This window comes from Rhododendron vialii, chromosome 7a (genome assembly GCF_030253575.1).
Source record: "Rhododendron vialii isolate Sample 1 chromosome 7a, ASM3025357v1".
NCBI lineage: Eukaryota > Viridiplantae > Streptophyta > Magnoliopsida > Ericales > Ericaceae > Rhododendron > Rhododendron vialii.
The window spans coordinates 29,800,800-29,817,133 of record NC_080563.1 but is presented as its reverse complement, the minus strand read 5'-3'; the positions used below and the strand labels follow the sequence as shown (position 1 = coordinate 29,817,133).

The following is a 16,334-nucleotide window of genomic DNA, read 5'->3' as shown; positions in this document are numbered from 1 at the left end:
GATCACGGTATCATGTTATATTCACCAATGACATTTTGGATGCTAGATACACCGTGTTGCATGAAGTAAATTTGACAACATGAATTCATTGTCAAGTGATGCTAGGAGGTGATAAATTTGCCATTTTATATTGGTCAAGACCAGTCTACTTGAAAATTAGCCAATAATTATTTGTCAGTGTTTCATAATATATGGTCACTTTATCATGCACATTATAAACATGGTCACTGTATCATGTCTGGTTGGCAACGTAATCATTTATTTGCAAAATAATCCACGTTATAAGTTTGACCAATACCAGTTTTGAGTGTAAACATTCCATGTTTCATACATTATCCAGTCATGAAACCTTCATGAACAATCACCAAATTTACCTTGCTTTTTCTGACCTAATTGATTGTCCTACATTATTTCAGGAGTTACGCCCAGTAATGTGGAAGGAAGAGCTAGGTTGAAACAAAGAGAAATGGATATAGATGATGCAATAGTTGAAGATACGCCACCTTCGAAGATAAAAGGTATCAGACCACAAGAAAATCATGATGTGGAAGGGTCCTCAAAGATTCACACAAGATTTGAGAGTGTAGCACGAGAGATTAAGGCTAAATAGTCTCGAATTGATGTGGAAGAGTCCGCGCAAAAACGCACAAGGGAGAAATACGTGAGACAGCGTATCGGGCAAGTCTGCATGTTATTTTGATATTTTGCTTGTACCTAACTGGAGTGTCCATTAACTTTTGGATGGATACTTTTCAATTGGTATAATATAATATGTGCAGGTGGTTTTGTGTAGTTGTTTCATTACTATTTTGATTGGCATTAGGAATGCATTAATTTGATTGTGGGCATTTGAGATATGGGCAACTGATTATGAAATATGCTTGGCTCAGGACCATGTATTGGCCAACGTTTCATGGTTAATATACCACAAAAACTTGTAGGTAACAGGGTTAATTTACCATGTAGGTAACCTGGTTAACAATATTCTGCAATGATTGATAATGCTGAAATGTTTATGTACATATTCGATACATGTTGCACAGTGAAATCAACGGAATGATTCATGATGAACAGGGCTTTGGCCATCTGCTTTGTGAAATATAAATGGAACAAGAAATCAGTGAGATTTTTTTAATTTGTTGGAAATTTGAAAATTTGAAAATCCTCATCTTTTCCCCTGTTATATCTCACCTAATTCCATAGGTGCTTCCATATTCAACCCATTTGTTTCCCATAGATTTAGGAAACAGTTTTCAACCCCCCCTCCCCCTATAAATGTGTAAATGTATGTATATTTAATATATGTATATATAATAGAATAAATGGTAATAAAGGTAATTTACATATTGCAAGGATGAAAACATAAGCATGAAAAGGGGGGGGGGGGGGGGGGGGTGGGGAATTCTTACATAGCATGAAAAAAGAGGATGGATATTTAAATATTCCAAATATCAACGCTAAATTCGTAATATTTTAATGATTCGAGATTTTGTCTTGATATTAATTTTCCATATATTCTTAAGAAAATTTTATAAAATATTAAATAAGTGTTATGAATTGTTGTGCAAATAATCTTTATTTCTATGTAAGTGTCACGAATTTAGGCGATCAATTTAAAGGAGTACATATCATATAAACTCAAATAGGGGGTGTACGTACGGTAGCATTTCCCATGTCTATTTATAGAGAGGAATGACAGAATCATTGTGCCTAGGGATTTGGTTGCCGGGGGAAAAAATGGAGGCCCCTGCAACCAATGAGGTTCGACGGAGGAAGAAAAAGGTTAGAGAAAATTCATTTGAGAGCGAGAAAGAAATCCATCTGAGTGAGAGAGAAAAAGAAACCCCTCCTGATGCTAAGAGAGGGAGAGATACACCTCCTGATGATGATATCTGCCCCATTTGTTTTGGAAACTACAACATTCCATGCAAGACAAATTGCGGACATTGGTTTTGCGGTTCGTATTTTAATTTGAGTCAAATTAGTTTTGTATTTTGATTTTGATTCCTTTTTTTAATTGATGTGTATACGTTAATGTACTTCGTGAAAGCCAAACCCTAGAATTGGTTGCTCAGAATATGTGAAAAACAAGAACAAAACAAATTGTTAAACGTAGATTCTGAACTATGTGGCTGATATTTTCTTGTCCTCATTTTAAACACAAATTATGTTGAAATTCAAAACAACTCGTCGTTTTATGTCGATAACATTTTCATGAGAAAATATTGTTGGAAAGGCTGGAAAATAAGTACACAAAACATAAAGGAGAAAAAAATTGATACCAAGAGGATTTGCCCCTCTTTTTTTTTTTTTTTGTTTGGTAGTTGAGGGGTTTGGTCCCTTATTTGAAACTATGAAAAGTTTTACGTATTTTAAACAAAATATGACAAGTTTTCTCGTAAAACTACATTTCGTTTATAAAATTTGTTGAATCAATGATAAGTAAGGATATGCTTATCCATTTAAAATCCTTTCCAATTATTTTATCCCATAAATTATTGTAATTGTTGACTTGGGAAATGTTACAATACACCCCGTATTATAGTGTGTATGGTATGCACCATCTTGAGTCACTATAAACTTATACAGTAATATTTTCATTTTTGGTGTCGAAATTCCATATCTTTTTTGTATGAAAGCATAACATTTATATAAAGATTCATAACAATTGCGCATAAATCTATAACATTTGTTTTAAAATTCATAATACCAAAGAAAAAAAACTTAAAATATAAAAATATTATGAATTGTTATCCAAAAGTTATAAATCCAATGCTAATGATCTTGATTTTCATGAAAAATATTATGAATTTTTATGCGTAGTGTTATGAATCTTGATATAAATGTTATGCACGCTCTTCATTACCGGCGCAATTTAAAGGCAAAGACACCAGGGCTCCGCTTGTTTAGATATAAAATGTTTTACAATGTAAAATATTTTCTATGTAAAATATTATTTCAGAAAACAAACTTCAAACTTTTATTTTTTCGTCTTTGGTTGGCACTTGAAAATATAAGGGGGGGGGGGGGGGGGGGGGGGTTGTGCTTAAACGGTGAAGAGATAGGAGTTTATTGGAATTGAACGTAGGTCAGAACTGACGATCGAAGAAAATGAGCAGTGAGAATTGCAGTAGAAGATATCGAGTTCATTTAGGAAAATAACTTATAGAAGATTTAAGGGTAAGTCATTTTCATCCAATTAATGAAAAATATTTTATATGTAAAATGTTTTCCTCTTTTTTTACACAACCAAATACTAGAAAATAGGTAAAATATTTTACCAGAAAATATTTTACATCCAAACATATGGAGCCTAGGTTGAAAATTCGCCCCAATTTTTTCATCAAAAATGCTAGGGGTACATATGAAATGTACATATCAGTTTTGTGGGGCCCACCTCGGGTCCCACAAAGATGATTCAAACCACCCATTATTTTTCAATCATTTTTTTATGGAGCTCTGTAAAAAATCAGCATAACCTGATATCGGTAAGTATTTTTTCTTAATTTGTGGAGGCAAAATTACTCAACTGCTTAGTTTCGCCCCTACAAATTTAGAAAAAATCCTTACCGATATCGGATTGAACTGATTTTTTTACAGGGCTCTATAAAAAGATGTTTTAAAAATAATGAGCGGTTCGGATCATTTTTGTGGGACCCGAATTGAACCCCACAAAATCTATATGTACATATTTTATGTACCAATAAGAGCACTCTTTTTTCATTGTATTTCTAATACAACTGGGTGTGTACTTATATTTGGGGAGTTTTTTTTATCATTATATTTGGAGATTTTGGCTTCTCTATTATTTGTTAATATCTAGAAACAAATTAAATTTTGTATTTTCTTTTGTTTACTTATTTGGCACAGCAAATTGTTTTATCACATTTTGGGCCCATGGTAGCAAACTTGTGCATTGCAAGTGCCCCATTTGCTCTAAAACCATCAACAAATTGACTCCCGAGGCATCTCTGATCCTTTGTACAGACGATGAAGTTGTTGAGGTCTTAAAGAAAGTTCAGGGGTACATACAATCTTCTTTTTGAACCCGGCATCCATGGCTTGATTTTGGTAAGTTTATATTTTACACATCGTTTGACAGAAATGTTATTTTTTTTAATTATAAATATCCAGCCAATGGCCTTCCAATCCAATGGTTTTTTTAGGCTTTGCTTAGCTAATCTCTTTATTTTATCAAAAAAGTATGTAACAGGTTACACAAAAACGTAAGCTAAGGGAATTATCACTTTTTAACTTCTTGCAGTCCATTGTATTATGAAGGAAAAAAAGGATGGAAAGCAACAATCGGAGAACATGAAGTAAATTAAAAGACAAGAAAAATATAAAAAGGAGAGACTTATTTTCTTGTTGAAAGTGTATTCTAGGCATCTTTTTAATTAAGGCATAGATTAGGCGTATCTTTTTCTATATCCTTTCAAGGGTTAGGTTTTTCCCTATTTAAACGTTTGTTAACATTGTATTTTGCATCTCATCTCAACTATAGTAATACAATCGTTTTGTTTTCTTCTTTTTTGTAAAGTCACATGGTATCAGAGCCAGGTTAATTAACCTTGGTCGTACCTTAGTTCTCTGTCTCAGCATCTTTCTCTGCCATTAAACGCTTCTTTCAGCAAACCCTCTTTCCTCTTAGTCGTTCCCCCCACTTTTCAAACCACCATCGATATCGAAGCATAGCCAGATCGGATTGTGATTGATTTTCATTTGACCAGTCTTCTCTTCTCAATTGACCAGTTCTCTCCCCTCAGAAAACCCTTCTCATCTTCAGTCAACATCCACCTCCTCTATTTTTAGCAAAGACCAGTCTATATCTCAACAGACCCATCTCTCTCGATATCTCAAGTGTTCACCCACTCTTCGGCGACCTTCAATCTGCATCTGAACCAATCTGCATTTGTTCAAATCAGCGTCTACTCTACCCCAATCGACAACCATTCATGCACGTTACAACCAGTTTCCAACTCCAACAACCGTCGACTGATCCTTCCCTCATTTTGATGACCGTCACTATCCTTTGCCAGGACCTCGTCGACCTACAACCAAAGTTTGACAACTTCTCCCAATCTTCGACGACACTCCACAACCTACTAAAGACTTGTCGACGCCTTTCCGATAGCTTTCCAACATCATTCAACCTCACCAGAGACTTGCCGACCTTTGATGGAGCCTTTCCGACCTCCGTCGATCCTTCACGACCTCCGACAAAGCATCTAGGATCTCTGTTACTGCTCTGTGATTAGATCTGTTCATCTCCCTTGAGTAGATTTGTGGGTTTTTGAACCAGACTTGTATTAGATGCTGAAGTCCGACAACCCTTCTTTGCTCTCTGTTAGTGTGCTACCAGATCTGTTCATCTCCAGCAAACCCCTCTCTGCGTTAGACAACTTCTTGAAGTCCCTTAGTGTCACGCCCTCGATTTTCAACACAAATAAATAATCCTTTTCAATAAAAGAACTTCACATAATATAGATAGTCCCAAAGAGAGTTCCCATGTGATCACTTACAAAACCAAGTCCCCAAGTTCTAAGATCTACAATATTGGCACAAAGGCCCAAAATTTCATAGTTAGCCAATGACTGTAAATTTAAAGGGTACATGATATCTAAAGTTAAAAGAGTTCAAATAAATTTACAATTACATCTTTTCAAGAGATCAAACAAAAGATGATTGAACCACTTCTTAATGATGACTTTCGAAAAGATATAAGGTCAAGCATGCACACCATGCACTTTGCGTCAAGATTCTTGAGATGTACCTGAAATTGATAAAAGGTTGAGCTACACCAGCCTAATAGAGAAATCTATACTCAAGTTATATGAAAATGCGATGAAGCATGCAACTAGAGTGAATGAATTTCAACAAACGAACGTGAGATACAAGAGCTACCACTACGAATAGACGGACTAGGACTGGAGAATCCTGGACATCCTACAAATATTCCTAACCATTCATACGTCAACTAGAAGCAACATTTAAACTCATACCATTCACCATAGAGTCTCATTTCATAAAACTTTACATTTTGATTTCCAAAACAATTTAGAAAAAACTCAAGACCATTACAAGTCAAATTCCGCTGATTCGAGCTTGAATACCGGAGTTCGATGATTTGTGTCCAAATACCGGATCCATTGATTCGCTCAAGAATACTGGAGGATTTTTGATAAAAATCCTCTTTTCAAAATTCAAATTTATTTCTTTAATAAAACCTTGATAAAACCAACATTTCATTCTCTTTTTCGACAACCACAATCCCAAGCAACAAACAATCCCAACATCAACGTAGACTTCTAAAGTCAATCAAAATTCTCTTCATTATGCAAGACATTCGACTGTGTTACCACCCTTTGAGTCAAATTGAATTCTCTCCACTTGGATTTCCGCATTACCACACCTTGCGTTCCAGGACCCTCTATTCAAAATTCATAACTCACGTAAACACAAATGCATTATCAATCCGTATATAAGCAAACATCACTTTCCAAGTTTACATTCGTTCTTACATCATTAACAATGTACACAAACTCAGAAGCACTCCTCATTGTACATTGATAAATACCTTGAGTCCACGTTATTCCTTTAAGTCTATCATTACGCCCTACGTCACAAACCGAACCCACAACAACTCCACGACACATCACCGACTAGGCTCTAAACGAGAATCTTATAGAACGAATGCCAAGGGAACCTAGAGAGCTCAACAAGACGAGGCACGAGGATACGAGTCATTAGGACACAAGAAATCATACTCGAGAGTGACTTAAATACGTTCTAATTATATAGGGAGTCATAACACGGAACAAAAACAACTTAGGAATAGCCAGCAGACCTTGGTAGACCGATACACCTCCACTCAAATGATCATAACTTTCTGTGTACTAAGAGTTTTGAGTTGATTCTAGTGGAAAATGAAAGCTGACTTCAAGACCTTTGAATCGATATAAATTTTGCATGAAATGAATATCGAACGAAGAAGTTATGGCCATTTGAAGTTAGGTTGGGAACCAGAAAATGAGTTAAATTCCCAGATTTGATCGAAACACAAAACACAACCTCAAGCAGGAAACAAATCACAATCCAGGTACATAAACATCATATAAATGTATAACAAGAGTAAGAAATCCCTACCACAATGGGTTTTGAGTAAAACCCTAAGTACACCAAGTGCTACAAGCTTGAATCTACCAAAAACAAGCTCCTGATTCCAAACTTTACTACAAAAGCTAGAGTGTATATAACCCAAAAACAAAATAAACAAGCACGGATCAACAAGTGATTGAGAGGAGAGAGAGAAAAACATGATGAAGGGCCAAGGAATGAGAACAAGAACACAAAACTTACCATTTATTCACCAAATGTGAGAATCAAGTGAGCTTGAGGTAGAAAACCCTTGAATCTTGAAGATTTGAGGTAGAAATCAAAGGATTTGATTGACATTGGAGTGGTGTAGGTGATAGGGGATGTTTCTAGGTTTATTTTGTGGGTTTGGATGTGAAAAATGGTAAAAGGGTGTATTTATAGTAGTTTGAATTGCGTGTTGAAATTTCAAAATTTTTACAGGATGTACCGGTACAGGTACCCAGAAGATTCAATATTCGTTTCTGGTCGAGGTGTACCTGTACTGGGAAAAGCTGTACCTGTACACCATGGACAGATTTGAAGTTTTTTTGCCAACGTTTATCGAATCAAACCCCGATTGCTACTAACACTTCCAAACATCATTTCAACACCGAAACTCAAAGTTCAACTATTCTCTAAATGTCCGGTACACAATGGTAGGCATATCCGAATAGACTCATTAATGAACATATAATTTAATGTAAATACGATCTTTTACATATTAAACGATTAAAGAAAATAGAAAAAATTTACGGGTCTCTGTAGGGAGGTATTCCCGAACAGATAGAATTAAGGCACATGGTATGAGGCACCGTGGTAAAGATCTAAAAAGAGAAGTAACATGCGAAGTCATTGCTCCAAATAGTCTGTTCGGCCTAGAGTAGGGCCGAACAGACTAAGAGCCCATGAGAGCTCTTAATAAGGCAATGGTCCCAATAATTGATAAAGGACCAGTTACATGTGAAGTAACTGGTCCAGACAGTCTGTTCGGCAAGGAGACAGCCGAACAAGGAAAGAGCTCCAATCAGTTGCTAAGGCAAGAAGAACGCTCTGAAAAGGTCCAGAAGCTGTGTTATTCCGTTAAGGAATGAAATCCCGAGGAAATAGGATCTAGAATAGATACCCAATGAAAGTGGGATGTTTGGTCAAGCTATGGAAAAGAATCCTAAAAGGACTCTTTTATGTTAAACTGATAAGGGAATGAGAATCCAAGATATTCTGGTTTCCTATACGAGGTAGGAAACCTAGTGCAACACGGATACTTGGGCAACAAGCATCTATGAATCTATAAATATGAGGTAAACCTAGAGGAAAAGGTACGTAATATGTTGCATTCTCATATTCTCCTACTAATAATTAGGGTTTATTGATTAGTACATGATATTAACTTTGGCATCGGAGGGCCTTTGCCACGAGAGGCAGATGTGCACTCACCCCTTGTCTGTTGTGCAGATTAGGGTTCCGACGACGAATTAGGGTTCCGGTGAAAAGACATGAATAAGCCATTGCAAAACAATTGATCCAAAGCATCAATTGTATTCATCCCCCTACAATTGGCGCCGTCTGTGGGAAACGAACCCAATTTTCTTAAAAATAATCATGATGGAAGAAGATCCAGTTACACCGTTTAGTCCAAAGGACCAGTCGGGTGGGGGAAGAGATAAATCCCCACCAGGTGCTCCAAGGAAGACCACTGGTAGACATGACAGAGATAACTCCAAAGAAAAAGGAGACAAAACTGTCACTGGCTCCACGAGAAGGAGTAAGTCTCATCGAAGAGAGGAATCAGTCACCCATTCAAGAAGTATACACAATGACAGCGATGTCCTCGATAAAAAGAGAAGGGAAATCGAGGAGTACGCTCGTTTGATTAGAAAATGAGAGTACGAGATACAAGAATTACAACGGGTACGAGAGCACCCAGAAGATTCTGGACTTTCACGAAGGAATTCCCAGAAATACAGACGGACCTTGGTAGTCCATAAGCAGGCTCATTCACGAGGGAGAAATAGCAGGAGTCCTATCATAGGGCGATACGAAGCTTCTCCACGAAAAAGGAAAAGCAGAAGTAAAAGCCGAACACCAGAAAGACGAAGGGCTTCTTCACGAAAAAGAAGGAGCAGAAACCGAAGTTCCACCCCAGAAGAGGAGGAAACAAGGAAGCATCACCGGGACAGGTACGAGAGGCCTGATGCTAATTGGGTCAAGGCTACAACTCACAAGTCGAAGGAGCTTGAAGATGAAACCATAACTGCACGAGAAGCAGCACGGAAGGCCCTGAGTAATATAGCAGCCTCCCCATTTGCAAGAAGGCTACAAGAGGCTAGGTTGCCGAGCAGAGTGAAGCATGGTACGTTCGTACTTTACGAGACAAATACGAACCCCATGGCTCACATACAGCACTATTAGCAGGCTATGTTCATGCACGACGGGGATGATGCCATCTTGTGCAAAATGTTCCCTTTGAGTCTCAGAAAGGTGGCCCTATCTTGGTTCCATAAATTGGCCCCACGATCCATACGAGGATGGAGGCAGTTGGTCGAGGAATTCACTGCCCGGTTCTTGACAAGCAGAAGAGCCCCGAAGACGTTCGAAAGTCTTTCCACTATGAAACAAGCGGAAAGTGAGCCGATCAGAGATTACGCTAAAAAGTACCGGGAGACTTTCAACGAGATAGAGAGCTGTAGTGAAGAATATGCGATTGCAACCTTCAAGACAGGCTTGCCTGTTCGGGGAGAGTTGCGCCAGTCTTTGAATATGCATCCGGTAGCAACGTTGGCCAAACTAATGGAGCGAATTGAACAACACGCAAGAATGGAGGATGACATACTCTGGGAGGACGGCAGGGTTGTTGCCGAACAGACAAAGGCACCTATCTAGAAAATGGATAAAATAGAGCCTAAGACTTACAGAGAGAGAAAGGAGCACGGGCAGGCTAAAAGAGAGCCATATAAAGATAAGCAAGCTCCTGACCCTAAAACTTTCTTTTCTATCACTACGGTTTGGAAAGAACCAATTTATAGAATTCTTTATCGAATAAAGAATCAGCCATACTTCAAATGGCCCCCAAGTCTAGGCAGGGATAAAGACGCAAAACGTGCTACGAATCAGCACTGCAGCTACCATAAAGATTGGGGCCATATGACTGAAGATTGTGAGATGTACAATAGACACCTTGATAATTTGGTCTCTCGGGGCTATCTCAAGGAATTTATCCAAGAAGATCCCAAGGACAAAGGGAAAGCCATGGAATTGGGTTACGAGCAAAATCCTAAAGGGATAATCCATATGATACATGGGTTGGCCACACCTTATACGAGAAATGAGGTCAGGCTATTACAAAGGCAAGTCAGGCACAATCAGCACGTGATGCGATTGGGTAACAAGAGAGGGCGAGAGAATGATGTGTGCAATGAAAGCATAGCATTCACAGATGATGATCTGAAAGAAGTCCAAATACCCCACAACGATGCTTTGGTCATAACCCTACGAGTTGGGGAATACGACATTGAGAGGATTCTAGTGGACTTAGGGAGTTGTACAGAGGTAATGTACTACGATGCGTTCAAAAAGCTGGGGCTGGCCCAAACAGACTTAGAGCAGTCTACAACACCCATGATTGGGTTCGGTGCGGGAGCAGTCTGGCCTCTTAGAAAGGTAACACTACCTGTTCGAACTGGATCAGTGGTGTTGAGGACAAATTTCTTAATTGTTGATGTTCCTTCTTCCTATAATGCGATTATAGGGAGGACATGGATGCACAAAATGAGAGCTGTCTCCTCGACTTATCACCAGATGGTGAAATTCCCAGGATCGAATGGGGTTGAAGTAATTAGAGGCAATCAGAAAATGGCCCAACAGTGTCTAATCTCCATCATTAAAAGAACTCCAAAGGCCCACCACGTTCATACATTAGAAGTATCAGATCAACCAACTATTGAGGATGTTGGGAGAAGTCCGGCAGAAAAGGTGGTCGAAGGCCTGGAGAAAATTCAGATCAACGAGACTGATCCTGAAAGACATTTCTTAGTTGGAGAATCATTGCCAGCAGACAAAAAGGCTGAGTTGATAAGATTTCTGAAGGAATATGTTGATGTATTTGCATGGGTGCCAGAAGAAATGCCCGGAGTAGATGCAGGTGTGATTTGTCACCATCTAAATGTTGATCCTCAGCATAAGCCGGTCATTTAAAAAAAACGGAGAGCAGCCGTGCAGCATGTGGATGCTATAATTGAAGAGGTTGGTCGTTTGCTAGAGGCCAAAGCAATACGTGAAGTTTACTACCCAGAGTGGTTATCCAACACCGTGGTGGTAAAGAAAAAGAATGGGAAGTGGCGTGTCTGCGTAGACTTCACAGACCTAAACAAGGCGTGTCCAAAAGACAATTTTCCTCTTCCAAGGATAGACCAGTTGGTTGACGCAACTGCTGGTTACGAACGAATGAGTTTCCCCGACGCATATCGAGGATATCATCAGATTGCTATGTTTGGGCCTGATCAAGAGAAGACTTCTTTTCTCACACCACGAGGGTTGTACTGCTATAGCGTCATGCCATTTGGGCTAAGAAATGCTGGGGCAACGTACCAAAGACTCGCAACCATCATGTTCAAAAAGTTGCTTGGCAAGACTATGGAGATTTATATTGATGATATGGTGGTGAAAAGTGAAGATAAACAGGGACACATAGCAGATTTGAAAGAAGCTTTCGGTATCCTGAGAGAATATAAACTGAAGCTCGACGCCTCGAAATGTGCGTTTGGAGTTGGTTCAAGAAAGTTCCTGGGCCATTTGGTGACCATGAGAGGGATTGAGGCTAACCCTGATCAAATTGCAGCCTTACAAAGGCTACAAAGTCCCAAAACCACTAAAGAAGTCCAGAGGTTGACTGGAATGGCTGCAGCACTTAATAGATTTATCAACAGGTTAAGTGACAAGTGCAGACCATTTTTTCAATTATTGAAAAAGAGGGAGGGATTCAAATGGGGAGCAGAGTGCGAACAGGCCTTCCAGGACCTGAAGAAGTATCTGGCCGAGCCCCCACTTTTGTCAACTCTACAGCTAGGTGAGTCTTTAGTTTTGTACTTAGCTGTTTCTGAGCATGCAGTTAGTGCAATCCTATTAAGGGATTTGAGAATCGAGCAAATCCCTATTTATTATGTTAGCAAGACACTGCTAGATGCAGAGACGAGATATCTGCCCTTAGAGAAACTTGTCCTGGCACTTAGGACAGCCACAAGGAAATTGCCACACTACTTCCAAAGCCACAAGGTTGTGGTTTATATTGAGTTTCTGTGGGCACGCTACCCGAAAATCTTGTTTGTAAAATTGGGTGCGGCCCTTTTTATTGGAAGAGCGCGGCGAAACGCCTCGATTCAGAGTCGCCACTCGGGTTTTAGCGGTGAAAGCACCCAAGGAACCAAACTCGAAAACGTTTGCCACGTTTGTTTGAGTTTGAAAAAGGCATAGACCGGTCCGTCGTCACCTTCGATATCTGAGGTTCGGGAGCCAGGTTACGAGAGGGGAAGGGTTTTATGGCACCGCTCTCGCCCAATCCGGAGATCGGTCTCTACTCGGGCATCTTGTAAAAGTGCTTGCATTTTTCTCTCATTTGATCATTTTTTAACCAGTTAGGGCGGGGGAACAGTTAATGGGGGTTAAAACTTTAACAAGTTGTGATTTATGACAAAAATGCTTATGAATGGCTTGATTGCAATGCTAAAATATAGATTGAGAACAAGCACTGAGCAAACTGGACAAATTGCAGTACGCTGCCCCGCAAGGGTGTGAGCAAGTTCTACCAGCATGCACTGGCCGAGCCACTGCATGTTGATATGACCTGCACACGCCACAGGGAGACTGGTGTACTCCACTCATCTGGTTTCACAGTCCTTGTTTGCAACCCTCTGGGCTCTGGAAAAGGACCAGCGCACACCCAGGACAAACCATGCAGTTAAATAAGCAGGATATATACATTTACAGACAGATGAGATGGCTTGAAACCATGAAAATAGACAAGAAACCCCTTAAACAATGTGGGGACAGGAAGGAGGCCAAGACTGAACTAAGATGCAAAGGGCCAGCCACTGGATCCTAGCTTTAACTGCCGTACGCTAGTCATGGACTGTCGTACGCACGTTGGACCCTAATCCAGTGCTTGGCTTTTGCATCATCTGGGCTCTGGAGCATGACCAGAAGGATCCCAGGGGCCTTTTAAGCAGATAAGAAGCGAGTATTAACTACTACATCTAAACAGTTCTAAATATACAGAAAGCGGTAAACTGGTTATTTAGCATGCAAGGGTGACTGACAGCAAGATAAAACGACAGAAATGGTAGTCCATGTTCCCCACGCCAGTAGTGCTCGTTCTACCATGACTGGCGTACGACATATGGTTACTGGCGTGCGCCATATATCACCTCATACGTTTGTCGTATTTTGCCAGTTTGAGGCCAGGACTAGTATTACTTACTAGCCTGGGCCTCACTGGTTCCCCTCAGGGGCCAAAAACAGAAAGGGTCACAAAGGTGGTATACCTTTTTTGTTTGAGGATTGAAGGTGGTATTGAACTTTAAAGCTTGGAGATGGAAGCTTAGATGGTGACTGGATGTCAGCAAGGTGTGTGGAAGTGGGCTGTTTTCTTTTCTCTTTCAATGGAAGAAAATAGGATAGAGAGCAAGAAAGGAGGAAGGATAGAGTTTCTACTTCTTAATGAGGCCAACCCCTTGCAAATGAATGCAAGGGGGGTATTTATAGGGGGGGAAGACTGAGATCAGTTAGGTGCTAAGGCCTGTTTGGCTGGCTAAGGCAAGGTTGGAGCCTCCCATGCATAAAATGCATGGGACTTGCCTTGATGGGGGGTGTAGGAGAGAGAGGGAACGTCTCTGCCGAAAGTAATCATCAGGGACGCTGTAGCCGATGTCAGGGTGGCACAAAAGTCCCGCCCAAGTTGCTGAATAAAGTTGATTTGACTGGGTTTGACTAGCGTGCGCCAGTAAAAGATGGGCCACTGATCGATGACTGACACGTGGCAGATGACTGGCGTACGCCTTCAGGACGCTGGCGTATGCCAATTGGGTTTTGCTGGGGCTGTTTGGCTCTGGTTTGAAGGGTTTGAAAGGGGTTTTGAGAGAGGTTCGGGACGCTCAAAGCTCAACCACACCTTTGTCCTCAAACTGTTTTCGACTAAGATCATCATTGGGGAAATAAAAGATCGACAAATAATGCTATCTGGACAGTCCAGAATGGGGTGTCTACAGAAGCCCCCCTTTGACGGCACTTGATGCACCATTGACTGGAGACAAGTAACGTCAAAGGTTTCCTAGACACCCTCTTCAAGGCTATTCAGAATGCAAGAACTTTGAAGAACCTGTTTGATTCGACGTCGGGACGGATAGACCGCTGCTTTGCTGTCTTTTGATAGATCACAGAATGCGGGCTCTCCTGGGGAATGATCCTTTTGCCAAAAGCATCGACTCTGTTGGGGAAAGCAAATTTGTGGGACGGGTAGATCGTCTTTGATTTTGAAATTGGACGGGTGGACCGTCGCTGGTTTAAAATTGGACAGATGGATCGTCGTTGATTTGAAATTGGACGGATAGATCGTCTTTGATTTGAATTTGTATCGTCTTTGATTTGAATTTGTATCGTCTTTGATTTGAATTGGACGGATAGATCGTTGTTGATTTGAATTTGGACGGATAGATCGTCGTTGATTTGAATTTGGACGGATAGATCGATGCTGATTTGAAATTGGACGGATAGATCGTCTTTGATTTGAATTTGGACGGGCCTCTGCTTGGGGATGGGTCCAGAGCTTCCCAGAACAAGTCGGGCTTTCATTTGAGGACGAATTCTCAGTATGGGATATGGATTGGGCCTGAGGCCCACAATTTCCTGGCGTACGGTAGTAACAACTGGCGTGCGCCACTTATGGGAAAAGACCCGAACCCAGACCCGGCCCAGATCCGGCCCAACTGCTCCATACGTCGTATAAACTTCTGTATGGGTGCAGAAAACCGCTCTCAGTCGGTTTTGAAACTCTGAAATCCTCCCGAGTCTCCCAAAAACTCCTCAATCTCACTCAAACTTCGATTTCTTTCCAAAACCCACGATCTCTTACTCATCAATGGCAGAACCCAGTGGTGGAGGCGGCAATGGCGGTGACAGAGGCGGTGGTGACGAGGTTCGGCAAAGGGGCGAGCCCGAGAGCCCTCAAATCGACGATCAAACGCTAGGCGAAGCCCCGTCGGCGATCAGTGCAGAGGCTCCTGGGGGTTTGAGCGGTGGCGATGGCCATGCAGCGGAGGTTGGCGGTGGCGATGAGGGGCGTACGCCGGCTGTGGTGGTGCGTACGCCAGGTGTCCTGGGCACAGGGGGTCCACGGGTTGAGCGATTGGACGCACGAAGTGGAGTAGAGGGCGTCGTGATCACGGGTATAGGCTCGGTTGGGGCCGGCAGTAGCAGTAGGGGTAGTGGCGATGATGGTGAGCGGCCGGAGACGCCGGTGAGAGATCCGGCGAGGGGCAAGGGTCCCGTGGTTGAGGAGGGCGCATCCGGAGGGGTACCCGTGGAAGAGGTGGAGTTCAGGCCTGCAGTAGGGTCCTCGGTGCACGTACCCATCACTCGGGGTGACTTTGCGGAGTTCGTATCTGAGGAAGAACTCGGCCGGTTGCTCCGGGAGAACTCGGGGGTGGTGGCTGCAGTGCTGGCAGCAAGGGAGGATAGAGCCCGGCAAGTTGAGAGAGCGCAGGAGGAGGAGCGCTTGAGGGAAGAGGCCGAGGAGGGCCAGGGCCGAGGAGGAGGCCTTTGTGAGCGAGGCTGAGGCAGCCGAGGAGGCTCAGGGGGAGGTGTGGTCCTTTGAGCGGGCAGTGACGCTCGCAGAGTCCATACGGCTGGCACCCCGTGCTAAGTTTGACGCGGCCACCTATGCCTTGCCCGAGCCACACGTGTTCATTCCGTCTGGGGTTGATAGCCTGGCACCTTTGAGGGAGAGCTACGATGCAGAGCTTGTTCTGAGAGACCCTCAGAGACACCTGTCCGTGAACTGGGCGCAGGTATTCCTTTGAACTTTTTCTTTGATATGCATGTCTTGTCATTTGAATTCAAATGTAGCTTTGAACTGTCATAGCGTAGTTCGCAATGCCTGTTGACTATAACCCTGAACTGTAACTTGATAGAGAAAGTAGAACCTCGAATAG

The 16,334-nt window shown here is 41.6% G+C and overlaps 1 protein-coding gene across 2 annotated transcripts in view; it reads left to right on the top strand.

Annotated features, from left to right (window-relative positions):
* The first annotated feature begins 1,685 nt into the window (after positions 1-1,685).
* The window catches only part of LOC131332199 (uncharacterized), a 63,334-nt gene continuing 48,685 nt past the window's right edge, over positions 1,686-16,334 (top strand). Inside the window, exons 1-2 of one of the 2 annotated variants that reach the window (XM_058366279.1) lie at positions 1,686-1,957; positions 3,988-4,071. The gene's annotated coding sequence lies outside the window, so the exon portion shown is untranslated. Of the gene's footprint in view, positions 1,958-3,870; positions 4,072-16,334 lie in introns of both variants that reach the window. The other variant, XM_058366278.1, reaches the window with a different exon arrangement.